At 34.1% G+C, this 15,433-nt stretch overlaps 1 protein-coding gene across 4 annotated transcripts in view; it reads left to right on the plus strand.

Moving 5' to 3' along the window:
- Positions 1-567: 567 nt before the first annotated feature.
- The window catches only part of LOC128674921 (cell adhesion molecule Dscam1-like), a 133,098-nt gene continuing 118,232 nt past the window's right edge, over positions 568-15,433 (plus strand). For all 4 annotated transcript variants that reach the window (XR_008405213.2, XM_053753924.2, XM_053753942.2 and 1 more), the window contains exon 1: positions 568-793. The gene's annotated coding sequence lies outside the window, so the exon portion shown is untranslated. The remainder of the gene's footprint in view (positions 794-15,433) is intronic.

Below are 15,433 nucleotides of genomic sequence, written 5' to 3' on the forward strand. Positions count from 1 at the left end.
TATCGAAAATGGTTATACATTAATAATATGGATTTCAATGAGTAGCATAAAGGGCTGCTGTGGCTGTGAGTAATTTTTTTTGTTATCATGTTTTAAGGCAAAATAAATGAATTTGAATAATGAACATCTGATATGCTTGGCGTATTTTTTGCCCTCTGTTGATCCTTTCTTCTGTTATATTATTTCAGCAATTATGTACGATACGGGATTTTTGTTATCTACATTAAATCATTATGTAACTTATGTTAAATTCAAAGCATTTATGGAACGAGTAATATTGCAATGAAGTCAATCATCGCAAGTTCTTTAAAAAATCCTTTAACATCAAACGTACCACTCCATAAATCCAGAAAGGTTTATTATGTTCACCAATTTACCGCTAATTTGCATTTGTTTGGCCAGCATTAATTAAAATACAAAAAAGGACGTTCCAAAATTAAATCGCCCACAAAATTTCATTGTAACGCGCAATGTCGCCGTAAATTGGCGAGCACAGGGGCGCGAGGCGTGCAAACATTCAGTTGTTCTGGACGCGGCCCAAGGCTGACCTGACCTGGGTTGAGAGCAAGCACAGATTTAGTCAGTCTCCCTCCGGCATCGCGGGAGGTTGTACGCGCGCGACGCACCCCTATCGCCGTCCCGTTCCAACCAGCCGAAAGTAGGGTACGTGCGAAAGAGAATCGAAAAAACGCGTTGAAAACTTGGTATTAATTAAAGGTGCCGTGGATTGCGGGGTTAAAGCATTTTGCAGTGGTGGCTAATTGATGTGGCGGGTCGGAGGCTGCGTTTCGTGGTAGGTCTCCCGATATTGCGGGTCTGTCAGCTGTTGTGTCTGTCAAAATTATTGAATAAGCGCTGTCATCGGGTACTTTGATGTTAGCTGTGTTTTGTTTTCATTCTATTAGGGACGAATTAAATGAATTATTCTATTTGGGGATAATTATAAGATGGGGGATTAATAAGATAATTCAAAAAAATCAACTGTGTTGTTGTATGTTTTCTATCTAATGTGCAGTTTCTTGAAATATGCTGTGCCGTGTGGTTCCGCCCTAAAACTAGACCAGTCAATCTTGACAAATAGCCTTGACAGGCAACATTAGCATTCCTAAGGGAGGTTGATGTCAGGACGCTTGTAAAATCACAGCCGTATCTTCAAAATTTTGAGGTTATGTTTTACGCTGACTTCGCGGCGTCATAGCGCCGAACGCCATTGGGGGAACATCGGAGATGAGAGATCAAAAACACAATTAAATTTTAATCACGTGTCAGTCAATTGTTTTGTTAACGTTTTCTAGTTTATTGTGAAAACAAATTTTTTTTTGTATCATCATAAACCTAAAAAAAAATATTCCTTCTACCCATCGGTAGAAGGTATTTTTTTTTTTTAGATTTGAGGGTAGGTACTCACTGCTTTTGTTTTTAAACTGTCATGTGTTATGGTCAATATGGTAATGACTGCATATTGTTACCTTCAATTTCCATACGCATGTAAAAATGGAAAGTGAATATAAAAACACAATTGTGACAAACAAAATGAGACCTCGTAAAACGCCTAGGACACCGCCTAGGTAAGCGACGGAATTCTTGTGACACAACTCAGTGAAACGCGAGTATGATGATAATTATAGCCCAATACATACGAGTACATCTGTCACGGTCGCATCGCGAAGCGTCACGCTGCCCTTGTCACGTTTATCGTTTACCTAGGACGCGCTAGTGTATTTTGCTACAAATGCGAGCAAAAGCGATCAAAATCTTATATAACCTTTCTATCATTTCGTGTAATCTTTGATATCTGAGAGCTCAAGTTTAATAAGGTCCAAAACTTTGTCAGATTAAGAAGTTTCTAGTAATCGATTAATGCCGACTCGGATACATAATACGTGTCCTGAGCCGACCTAGGGGGATTACCAACTTAAGATGCCACGGTCCCAACTTGAGTGTAATCCACGCAAAATAACAACCTTGTGGATATAAGTGTTTACGTGATTATAATTGGATTTTGTCATGTAATTTTCGGATTTGTTTGGAAGGAGTTAGTTATTTCTGTATATTTTTATCGTAAATTCGTAGAGGGTCTAATATTTCTCAATAACGGATACCTACGTCGAAATGCTAATAATGATCGCAACCGTACTTTTAGGGTTCGTAACCTGAAAACGTAAAAACTAAACCCCTATAGGATCATTTTGTTTCTGTTCACAACAAAAATTTTACTATCACAAAATTTGACATTTCACCAGACGCCATATTTTTCATCTTAAGATGTTTAATAATTCATTATACATCTTAGGATAGGTTGCACCGTCAACTTTGACGCTAACTCGCATAGAACGCGATTTTGTCATAACGCCAACGGCACGCCGGTTATTTATATACCTTATAGTAACGTTAGTATTTATATTTCAAACTCGTATAGGTACCACAACTAGAAACTATATTCTTTTGAAATAAATTATTCTAAACTTAAACTTAAAAACTAAACTTAGTACTGCTATATATATATATATATATATATATATATATATATATATATATATATATATATATATATATATATATATATATATATATATATATATATATGTATATATATATATTGCGATGTTATACATCGTCTTACACAGGCGTGATATTATCTGCCTAATGCATATTTTAACCAACCCCGGGCTTGTCCAATCCGCTTCCGATAAGATGCCAACTGCGTTTTAACTTCATTTTGTGGGCTGTAAATTGTTTTGTAGTTTTGCCCTGATTTGAATGGACTAAAGTTGAGGAAGTAGTAAATTAAGTTATGCAACTTGATTGATTTAACTATCGTTCGTAGGGTTCATAAGGTTGATTTTAGGAGTTCGTTCCAAAGGGTAAAATGAAACCCTATTATTAAGACTCCACTGTCCATCCGACTGTCTTTCACCACACTGTATCTCATGGACCTCTATAGCCAGACAATTTAAAGTTTTAGATGATGTGTGTTGCCGTTATAAAATCAAATACGTTTACGGTTTACTAAATCCAAAAACCGTCTTCCTACAACTCCAATATTTTTAGACACCTATCCAACAACATCCCAGATAAAAAAATAAATTCATTCCTACTTCACGAGCAGGTGAGGTACCTACCCTACAATTGTTTTGTTTTTCAAGATTTTATTTGAACACTTTGTCGGCGTAATTATTGTGCGTATTCATACGTAATTACATCATTGTAGTAATAATATTTTTTGAGCAAGACCGCGATCCGCCGAAACTATAAGGGTTCTTTCTCTGTAGGACTACGGAATCCCAAAAAGTCTTCGTTGAAACTACAAGAACGAGCTCTTTCCCGGCTGTTTAGAACTCGTCCGAGGCTGTATTGAATTGCAGCACAACTTGGATTATAGGCATTTTAACCACGAGCTTCGATGCTAGACTTGTTATTTCGTTTAGTTGAAATCGGAGATTTAGAGATTTGACGACCTCGGTGGCGCAGTGGTAAAGTTCTTGCCACTAAAACCGAGAGGTCCGGGTTCGATCCCCGGTCGGGTCATGATGGAAAATGATCTTTTTCTGATTGGCCCGGGTCTTGGATGTTTATCTATATATGTATATGTTATAAAAATATAGTATCGTTACATATGTGTTATATAAGACTGAAAAGATTACTATCAGATTACAAAGCTTGTGTAAATACAAAATACAAAATATTTTATTCAGTAAGTACAATTCTTTACACAATTACATTGTTGGGATCTACTTTTAAGCATAAAAATGCTTGTGCCAGCAGACCCCGCTCTTCCATATCACTAACAATATAGAATGTACATTTCAATATTTTTTTTTTTTTTTTTTATATGCAGCAGGTAAGTATAATTTCTTATCATAACAGATTGGCAAACTATATGAATTACATATTATTATTACGAACTATTTAAACATATAAATCTATAATTAGTTATTATACACATACATTACACATACATACACATTACACATACATATACTACATATACCTTACATATACATAAGACATGGGCATATACATATAGGTGCACATCTACTCATACATATACATACACACATAAATATATAGAGATAAGCATAAATTCCGGTGAAACAATATATATATTAAAGAATTTGTATACAAAATGATTCCAAGCATCTAGATCTATAGGTGTGGGTAATCTATGAACGTCTCTAGTTCGTCATAGTTTAATTCTTTCAGCCAGATCTTCAAGAGCTTTTTACATTTGTAAAGTGGTGTATTACGAATTTCAATTTTTTTGTCTACTTTATTATATAAGTAAGCAGAGCGTTTACTGTATTGTAATCTTGCAAATTCAGTTCTAACCATGTGTGTGCGTACAGCAACTTTTCTCCTTCTTCCTGTGGCTGGGGGAGTTTTAGGTAGGGTCTTGTGTTTTTTTAATAGGAGGTGTAGGACATATAACTTCCTAACTGACAATAGATCACAGATTTGGTATAGTGTTTCAGTTGAGAAGGTCCTTTTTTTAAAGTACATAACCTTTAATAGTGAACGCTGCGATCTCTCGAGCTCCAAAAACCTAGTTTTCCGAGCTCCACCCCAGACTGGAATACAGTATGCAATTACAGATCGAACCAAAGATATATATATATTGTTGAGAAGGGTGCCTGGAACTATATGTCTTAGTGTCTTGAACAACCAGATGAATTTACGTATCCTACCAGAGAGCTTCTCAATTTGATGATACCACGATAGGTTCTGATCTATGATTACACCTAAGTATTTTGTATATTTCACCTTGGCAATAGAAGGACAGTTACAGTTATGTTTCGAAGTTTCATCACAAGAATGTATTTTTATAACGAAGTTATTGGGGGGTTGGGTACTGTTATAAATACTATAACAGATGAAGTTGGTTTTCGAGGTATTTAAATCGAGAAGATTATGTTTGAGCCACGCATTTATTGTGGCTATTCCTCTTTCAGCATTTTTACGAGTGCCCTCCCAATTTCGACCGGTAAAGATTATAGCAGTGTCGTCTGCATAAGATAATATTTTTGCATTCTTAAGTTTCATGCTACATAAATCATTGATGTAAATTAGAAATAGGGTTGGGCCCAGCACGCTGCCCTGAGGTACTCCGTAGCTTACGTTACATCCTTCACTAACACAGTTCTTAAGCTTTACCTTTTGAATCCGGTTCGATAAATAATCTTTAAATATATCTAATTGTTTACTTCTTATTCCTATTTTTTCTAATTTAGCTAATAAAATGGGTATAGAGACTGTGTCGAACGCCTTTCTAAGATCAATGAATAAGGAGAGGCATTTAACACCTTTGTCTAAATTTTCAGTTATTGTCTCAGTAAGCGAAGTCACTGCATCTTCAGTGGATATTCCCTTTCTGAAACCAAATTGAGACTCCGAGAGTATGTTATGCACTTCAAGGTAATTTAGAAGTCTGGTATTTAGTAATTTCTCTATAATTTTTGCCAAAACTGAGATAACTGATATGGGTCGATAATTATTAATATCATCTCCAATCCCACCCTTGTGTATTGGAGTAATGATAGACTGTTTTAGTAAAGAAGGAAATACACCTTTAGCGAAACATAAGTTAGTTAAATGAGTTATAATGGGTATAATTTCATCCTTCACGTATTGTATATAGCGAGTGGGTATGCCATCCCAACCCGGTGCACTGCCAGATTTCAGGCCTTTTACGACGCTGTCAACCTCCTCATTATCAGTGCTTAATAAAACAAATGATTGGGGCTGACTAGGTAGCTCTTTTAAATACTTATTTATATTATCGGTGGATGTAGCTAATTGTATATGGTTTGCGATTTGATTACCGATATTTGCAAAAAAGTTATTGATATAGTTAGCAGATTCAATAGGTGTAGGCTTTAAGTCAAATAATTCTGGTTTTAGGTTTTTATTATTATTAGTATATGTTATTGTTTTAATATTTTTCCATAAGAGTTTATTGTTTTTGATTGCGCTATTAATTAAGTTCCTTTCATAATTTCTCTTGACTTTTCTAATAAGTTTATTGCAGAAGTTTCTATACCTGGTATAAGTTGTTTTTTTTATAATGCTATCAGGGTCATTACGTGACAGTTTTTGTAGATTATTGCGATTCTGAATACATTTAAGAATACCCTTAGTCATCCAGGGTTTAATAGAGCGTTGACTCTTAGGAATATTTATGATAGAAGTATTTTGCTCCAGTGAATTCATAAGAGTATCTGTAAGAATTCTAGTTATTTCATCAGGGTCCTCACAAAATAATAAATTTGAGACATTTTGCTGTTTAAGGTAGTTTAGAGCTTTGTCAAAGTGAATTTTAGTAGTAGTTTTTTGTACAGATTCATTATTTTTTACTTTTCTAATGAATAATACAGTAGTAGCATGGTCTGTAATTGTAGTGTTCAAAATAGCAACGAATGCCGAGTGCTTCTTGTTATTCATTCTCAACATAAAGTGATCGAGACAGCTTAATTCTCTTGTAGGGAATAAGTGTCCAGCCAAAACACCATGAGCCGCAAGCGTATTTAGATAGGCGTGTCTATTTTGTATTTTTTGCAAGTCATCTTTCTCTTTTGGTCGAATATTAATATTTATGTCACCAGTAATAATTATATTGGAAGTTGAATTTAGACTAGTTATGTATTCAGAGAGGGAGCTAATAAAACCATCAACGTTTCTGTTAGATGGTGAACGGTATATTCCAAGAATCGTATGATTAAGAACCTCGATTTGTAAACATGACGCTTGCATTAATTTTACTTCTTTGAATTTTGGATTCAGCTTTTCTTTTGCATAAACGACAACACCGTCCTTCTGATTTAAATGTAACGTAGTCTGACTTGATGAATAGTTATTTAATTTAGGTATAGGTTTATTTACATCGAGATGGGATTCAGTAAGTATAATAACATCCGCTTCGAAATTCAAGGATGACATATTAACCATAAAATCATCAAAATTAAAGTATACGCTCCGGATATTCTGAGAGATTACAGTGAGGTCACTTTTTTGTACCCGATAGTATTTGGGAAGGTCCACAGTGTCACACTGAATCGAATCTGCAACATGAAAATTGTCTGTTTCGTTTATACTATTTATTGTGTCACCCATTTTGAAATTTTGGAAATGAGTTGTGATCTAACTGGAGTGCTATGTGAGAACACCAAGAATTGAAATGACTTGTTATTTATTTTTTTTCCCCTGGTTAGATAATGAGCACCAGGAATAAAGATTTTATACTTCATTATGTTATTTATATAATTAGGTGGAGTTGTTTTATCATAGGATAGTTTTCTTTTATTTTGCAAGAGCGAAGAATAACAGTAGTAGGTATTTATTTCAGTAATTAGTGTAGACTTTAAGCTTATGAATAAATACATAAATTGTAGCAATATTTTCATTAGTTGTGTATTACTTATGTTGAATCCATATTCAAAGTAAAGTATAAACATAAAAATAGAAGCTTGGATTAAATTAATGACAAAAAAGCGTGTAGATATTGTTGTGATATCCATATAATATATGAACATATATAAATATATAATGACAAATGTAATAATGTTAAAAATAAGCCTTAGATAGGGATATACAAAATTGTTTGTTAGTTTAGATAACAAGAGTATATGAAAAAAACAGCAATTATACAAGTTGACTATAACTAGTCATTTATCAGTAATTAGCTGTTGAATTTGTGCCTCGCTCTTTATGTTAATAACGGGGGTGTTATCATATTTTCTTAAGTATACTCTTCCATAGGCAGTCCAGCAGTATTTATAGATTTTTGATTTAACAAGATCGCGAGCCAAAAAATGTAGTCGAGCTGCTCTGGGTGTAAGCTGCTCAGATACAAATATAGGGGTGTCTTCCTGGGTACGCATGCCCAGGTGTCGGGCACAAAGCTTCGTCTTCTGTTTTATATTGTACGACTTACAAGACCTGAGCACATCATTCTTCACCAAGGTAGAGTTTAACTCCACTATGACAGGTGTATTTTCTGTCGAGTTCTTCTTAGCTTTTATTCTGTAAATGTCCCGAATGACAGGCCTCTCCATCTTGCAGCCAACAGAGTCTGAGAGCTTTAATACCATTTCCACCAAATCTTCTTTTGTTTCATTGTTCTTTTTTGGTACATTTTTTATTTCTATATTTGTTTTCCTGCTGTCCTGTTGAATTATTTCCAATCTTTCCTCTAAAATTGCAATATATTTTTTGTCCTCCTTAGCTTTTTCCTCTAAAGTTATAATTCTTTTTTGATATTCTTCATGCTGAGCCATAAGAAATGCAATAGAACTTTCTATGTTGTTGTTAGAGCTTTGGATGACTTGCAAGGCGGCAGCACTCCTTGCGAATTCTTGCGCCTGTGTCTTCATCATGTCCTGAAACATGTTATGCATCTCTTCTCGTAGCCGGGAAAATTCGTTACTATAGTCATCTTCCCGCGGTCTTTTATTTCTGACCGATACGAAATTCGGAGGTGTACCTTTAGGTTGCAGACCAACACGATTAATTTCTGGATCTGAGAAGGATTTATCTAAGCTTGTATTTACTTTGTCGGAAGTATCCATACTTATTAATTCTCTTGACTCGGTGCGAAACAGAAACCGAAGTACCAGGACAACATAAAATACGCAGCGTAAACACAAAGAGCGCTGTTGTGCGAGACGGGAATATACGGTGAGTGAGAAGATGATATAAGAAGGCCGGACAACGTCAAAATACCAGCAACGCCCAGATCGTGTAAGTGAGACAGCAGATGCGCTGGCGCAGCGGGTCCTCGCGATGCACAGGTGAGAAGGATATACCGCCGCAAGTAGCGCTAGTAGTTAGCACTGATATGGTAGGCGGTGTCTTAACTTCGTTGATGCGTGTGCAAGCAGGACGGCAGAAGCGTAGCTAATACGGTTTTACTGTTGTCCAACAGAGATGATAACATGCACACGTACCGATATGCAGATGGAGTAAAGGTGGGTCGGCCGCGTATGATTCTTCCTTGTGTGCGCGCAGAGATGTTTAGACTTCTTGTGGCTTATGCTCTCCTATTTTTTTTTGCACTGATTTATTTTTGTAGAAATTTAAATTATACTCTTTTTTTAAGTTATTAAAGGTCTAAAACACGAGTACACCGTACGGCGGTCCGGGGGGAAGAGGAAACAAATACATACACACATAGCAGTCCTTTTATGTAACAAAATATGATGTTTTCAAAACTTTCAGGCTACGCTATGTAAAACTGCCTAAAAAAACACACTTAGCCACTTAACAAGTCTGCTTTATGAACACCTTGATAAGAAAATAAAAATGCATAAAATTCTTTTGTGTACTGATAACACTCGAGCAACAAAATTAACTGCCCCGTCTGACTGGGCTGACGAATTTATATCTGTTCCGTTCTATTTCAAGCCAATCTCGTATTTCCGTATCATGAAATAAAACTATATATTATCCTCAGTGACATTTACTAGCAGTAAAGTTTATCTAATAGCGGTGCGCGTAGACATGCTACGACGTAGCGTCGTAGACCCTCTACGAGGTACAAGTTCTGCGGCGTAGCGTCAAAAGGTTTTTGTTTGTACTATGTCGCACTTTCTTCGCACAAATTACAATAATTTCTGAAAAGAGAAAATAACTTATTATTCTAATTAGTAATAATTAAGTTCAGTTCGAAGTGTTTTTATTAAATTTGTATCACATAAATACATCTAGTTCTATGAAACCTAAGTTTGCATTTCAAGTCTGCTTTTGAAAGTTGTCTTTGGAATTAAGTTAAATTGAAGTGACAGATAATTAGTAATATTTACAAGCGTTTCAAGAATATGTGAAAAAAAATAATCCGAAACAGCTCTAGTTACCTTCGTTTTCACTGAATATACAGATTTTTGTGCGTTTGTAAATTAAACCTCGAAAATGTATAACTTTAATTAGTTAGTATTAATTAATATTTATTTAGTTTTATTACTTTTATAGATAAAATAATCATTATATTACAACATATTATGTAAGTTTCCTGTAGCACTGAAACAATTTAATAATAGACAGCTGTGTGCCTCCCCGACAAGCTTTACAAAAAGTTACACTTCATAACGATAAATTAATACAGGGCATAATTAAAAAACTTTACGTTTCATATTTGTGTCTGCCCTGGGGTGGGAGAGGGGAGGGCTTACACTGGGTCCAGTATTTCCATTTATATAATTGCTTCATCAAATTGCTTACTATGATTTCAATGTCGCAGGGACTTAGAAGCTATAAAAACTCTTTTTAAATATTATCAGCACTCGGACAGATTCGGGAAGTATTTTTTTAAATTTGACCTGTTTTCGTTGTGAAATGCCATTAACAAGCAAAAAAGAAAATATAGATTTAGTCTTTTTATCACGTTTGACTAATTTGTTAAAGTATTTTTATCTTTATCCTTACAAATTATAAAGCGAATCTTTCTGTTCGCGATAAAACTCGAAAACTACAGCACGGATTTCAATTCGTTCGTTTTGGTGTATAATTTTTTGTGTTTTTACTCGAAGGAAATTTATTATGTAAACGGATTTGGATGGCCATATTTTTTTGCAATTTAGTCAACTGTGACAACATTGTGCAATAGAAAACTATAATATTTTCTAATAAAATTCTTAATCCAGTGTGGCATAATCTGTTAAAATATTTTTTTTAATTTCCACTAAGAAATAAAAGAAACTGATGAAGGTGTGTGTTGGTGGCGCTAGTGTGCGGGTAAAATTATACAGGATCTAAAACATTTTAAATCCAGTTTCCACTAAAAATATCCACTGAAGTTCAACGAACAGTGGACTCCGGCGTCTAGACTCGCGCCTACATAAATCTAGGCAGTGGTCGTCTGAAAAGCATTCTACTTTTTTCTTTCACTATTTAGCCATTCATGTTTATGCTACAACCGAAATTGCACTTTATTTGTTTGTTAAGTAAGGTCCGTTATCATCTGAATCATGTTATAGACCAACATCCCTCTAGACACTGTAATCTTGTTTTACATTATACGTATTTCACTTATATTTTAGTTAAAATCTTATAAAGGTTCCGTTTAGTTTTTATCTTTTTAGTTACTAAACCACCCTAAAAATATGGTATGCGTTATTGGTAATAGAAAATTGTAATATACTAATCCCAACTATTATAATGAATACGGAAGTAAGCTTGTTAGTGGGTGGTTCTCAGAGCGTCGCGCTGCGGCCGCGCTGTCATTGCCATTTTTTAAATTTTAACTAAGACAAGACAACTCGTATTAACGTGATAGAAAAGTACCTTGAGGTTAAACATAGTATACCGCGTCACAGGATCTTTAAAGTTTTAAATTTAAATAGTACGTATATACGTAAAAACCTAACGTTGATAACTAATTGTAATCACGTAAAAACAGGTATTAGATGAGACTAGGGCTGTCTATTTAGATATGTGTCTGTGAATTCCACAGTCTCTGTGAAATTTATGCGATGGATTCGCAGTTAATAATAAAAGAGGGTGATCGTGACCGTCCGTGGTGGTCTGATTCTGTGCGTGCTATTATTCAATCTGATTCCGCACTAATGAGCCTTGGCTTCCATTCAGAATGAGTTTCAATAATTAATCAGTGCTGTATTTTATTTTTGGGCACACATGAACTCAGTTGACCCCGACGAGATCAGTGTTATCACAAAATGTCGTATCGCCATCGACAATTTTTTTTCTGGACGAATGAATGAATGATTTATTTATAAACTTGCACGTATACAAAAATATTTTATAATAATTTATACATAATAATGGAAAATAGGTAGTTGATTCTCTTCATGTCAATGTTTACTTCTTAATTCTCTCGAGTGTGTTATTGCTAATATCGGTGTCAGATTTTATTCAAGTCGCAGACATCTGAGATTACTTTTACGCGATCGCAACGCATACACATTCATTGTCAACATAAACCAATATGCAGGATTATTTATTTAGTCTATATACCTAGTTGCACGTATTTTTTTACTATGGCGTTATGATAAGGTTCCGTTTATTCGTCTTAACTGCACTGCGTTAATATTTATGAAATCTGATGGGGCTCGATAATTTTTACAGGTGGATGTAGATGTTTACCCGCACACTCTATCATCTGACTCTTGTTTCTCTATTATGTCTACTCTTGTATCTTTATTATGAATAGAACTTAAAATTAATACCTATAGTGAAAATTACTATTACAAATATTCACTTATATTAGGTATTTTATGTATTTTATTTTGTTTAAATGTAAATAGTAGAATCGATTCAGTTTTGAATTGTAGTTCAATAAAAAGAAGTTTAAAATTGTTAAACAAATCAATCTATACTTCGTATAATCTCACCACTCCCTAATACTAATAAGTAGCACTTGTACTCATTTTTATAATATAATATAATTTATATTTTTAGTTTCTTGTGTACATAAATTGATAAAAAATATATATATAATTTAATTTGCTAAATATAATTGACGGGAAAAATTGTATTACGAAGAAACTAGATAAAAGGGAAGAGAGGTAAAGAAAAAGAAACAAATTGTAGAAAGTTCCAAGAATAGCAGCCATTACCTGCGCGACTATTAGCGGGAGCCAATTTGCCAAATTGAATCGTCGTCGATCTCGTGACGTCACCGAACATATTCACAAAATAATTGGATGTTAGAATCTCATTTGGCATCGGCTTCGATGTTAATATATTGTTTTCCCGTTATTGTAACCAGAAATAACAATGATATTATTTTGAGCTATGAAGCCGTATATATAAGCACTTATATTTTATATTTATGTACTATATGTTTATATAGTATATATAACCACAGCCCATGGACAACTCGATACGAGTCACCGGTGCATTACCGACTTTTTGAGACAGTGATAGATCGGTTTCTATTTCGTCTCAAAAAGAAGATAATAGTAATTATTTAGAGATTCAATTCTATATATTTTTATTTATACGGGATTATAGTCGACTTCGAGAGTCGCGTGATATGAAAGTCACTCGTGTACGTTGTAAAGGCTTGTTTGAGTTATTGAAACTAAAATTATGAAGAAAGGAACTAATTGTATATCTTTTTAAAAACTAATCTTGTAGTATAATAATAGTAGCGTAACATAAAATGAGATCATTCTGAAGACCTGTATGTGGCTGCAGTGAGGTATTAGAAGCTCATTTCGACTTGTAGTCAACAGTTGGTTCGCTGGCTCTGCCAACTGCTAACCAATATTCCGGAATTGTGGTCTTACTTCATTGGAACTGTCTCAGTTCAATTATATTGAGGTATTATCGGTGCTCGCGTCGGGTCTTCTTGTAAACAAGTTTAATAAAAAAAATATACGTTTTTAAAGGTAGAATATTAATTTATACAGATACAATCTATTTCCCGTTGTTCCCCGAGTTAGTTTATGTTACAAATTCAAACATTTTATTACTTAGGAGAAATATATATATATCATTTACTGACGTAAAACCCTTGTTTGACCTAGATTTTTTCACTATACCTATTCTATATTTCATTAATATCAAAGCGATTTAACTGTGAAACCGTGACAAACACACAGGCAGACATACTTTTGCAGTTATCATATTAGTATGATTAGTAACGTAGTTCGTAGTTCTATAAAGGCATAAACAAGTCCAATAATTTGTTAAAACCAAAATAAAATCTGAACATTTTTTTATACTCAAAATTCCCTCTCAAGTCTAAAATTCGCGGCTCAATTTGAATATTCACAAAATTAAGCTCGAACAACTGCAAACCGTACATATTCCAGAAGCTATCCAGATCCAGCCTCTATATGAAAGTAATAGTGACGAATTCTCATTGCATCTGGTAGACGTAGAATGATGTTGTCTGTACCATTTTACGAAACGGGCGAGATAAAATAATTAGTTTCAACTGGAGACGGTAAATGTTGGACTTTTGGAGAATATCCTTGGTAAATGACTAAAAACTGTTTTCAAATTTCTGTTTTAGAATTGCATTACGTATGTGAATTAGGTAATAAGTAACATTACTAGAACTTTCACAGTATGGATACGGTTAATAATCTCTTCTCTCTCTATTCTCTTAAGGTTGATAATTTCGACGACAATTCATTCAAATCTCCCCGTTTCTATAAAAGGCAATCGTATCACACCCTCGACTCGAACAAGACATCGATTTACTGGAACCGAGCATTGTATAAACATTACTCGATACAGTTGCGATTTAACCCCGATTCAGTACTAGGTATTGTAGCAAATAAATCATTTGAAAGCGCTGAACGAGTGTTAGTCTAACATGGAGCTTTTAAAGCTGTTATTGAAAAATTGTTTTCTGTATATGTTTGAACGCTTTTCTTCACGGGCGTCAACAATAATTGACATCGAACAGAGAAGAAAAGAGACAAAATATGTTTTATCGAAATCTGAGCTATTTAATGGCTTCACTTAGGATAGCTCGAGTGCAGAACCGCTAACAGGAAAGAGGGTCGAATTTGAAAAAAAAAAAGTTTCTTCATAAGACTCATATATTCTCTTTGCGATTGCATAAAGTCACAAAAAAGTGTACAGGTAAAACATTAGTATCCATAATAACAGAAAAAAATATGTTCTTTTTATATTTTTTTTTTATGTATGAGCATTGAATCGCTGCGAACTTTTACGCTAAGCTCATAATTAAACTCAATTGTATACTCAATTGGAGTAAATTACAATAAACGAAGAACAATATTTTAAATCACAAGTTTTAGCAAATCGTGATTACTTAATTTAAAGCAAAACTTATTTCTTAAATGTCCGTTTCGACCCCAGCGAAAACAAAATTTTAAGCGAAACTCCACGCTACTGCTTTCGAAATAGAATAACCTTATAATTACGTATAGTTCACACTGTGACAACTCAGTGATGTGTTAAATTTCTAAAAATGATAGTTGAATATCATTTTAAGAACTTCGATATTTTTTAATTCATTTTAATTCTAATTTTAATTATAATTCATTTTTATTTTAATTCTAAAATTCAGTTTGTTTATCAAATTCAAATTCAAAATTTTTTATTCAATTTAGCATGATATACATCACTTATTGACGTCAAAAAATTACTTAAACTAAGTCTACTGCCGGCTTCCAAAGCGCAGGTGAAGAAGAAGCGGCGCAACAAACTTCACCGCAACCTTTTCTCCAAGGACGTCAATTAACAAATGTAGGTCTTACATAATATCAAAATCATAAAGCCTATTTTACCACAAATAGATGTAATAGTTAAAAAGTATTACATCTCTTTAACGTTAATAAATAATCCCTGAAAATATAAATGAGCAGCTGCATCAATGCAACACAATAGCAGTGTCATGAACTTTAGACTTATACTAAAGCATTCTACTCGGCTGGTGTGACCTCGGCCACAGGGGCGAGTGGGGTCATCCCCACCCCCACCAAATTAAGTTAAGTGGGAACTT

The sequence above is a fragment of the Plodia interpunctella genome, chromosome 2, assembly GCF_027563975.2.
Source record: "Plodia interpunctella isolate USDA-ARS_2022_Savannah chromosome 2, ilPloInte3.2, whole genome shotgun sequence".
In the NCBI taxonomy this organism is placed as follows: Eukaryota; Metazoa; Arthropoda; class Insecta; order Lepidoptera; family Pyralidae; genus Plodia; species Plodia interpunctella.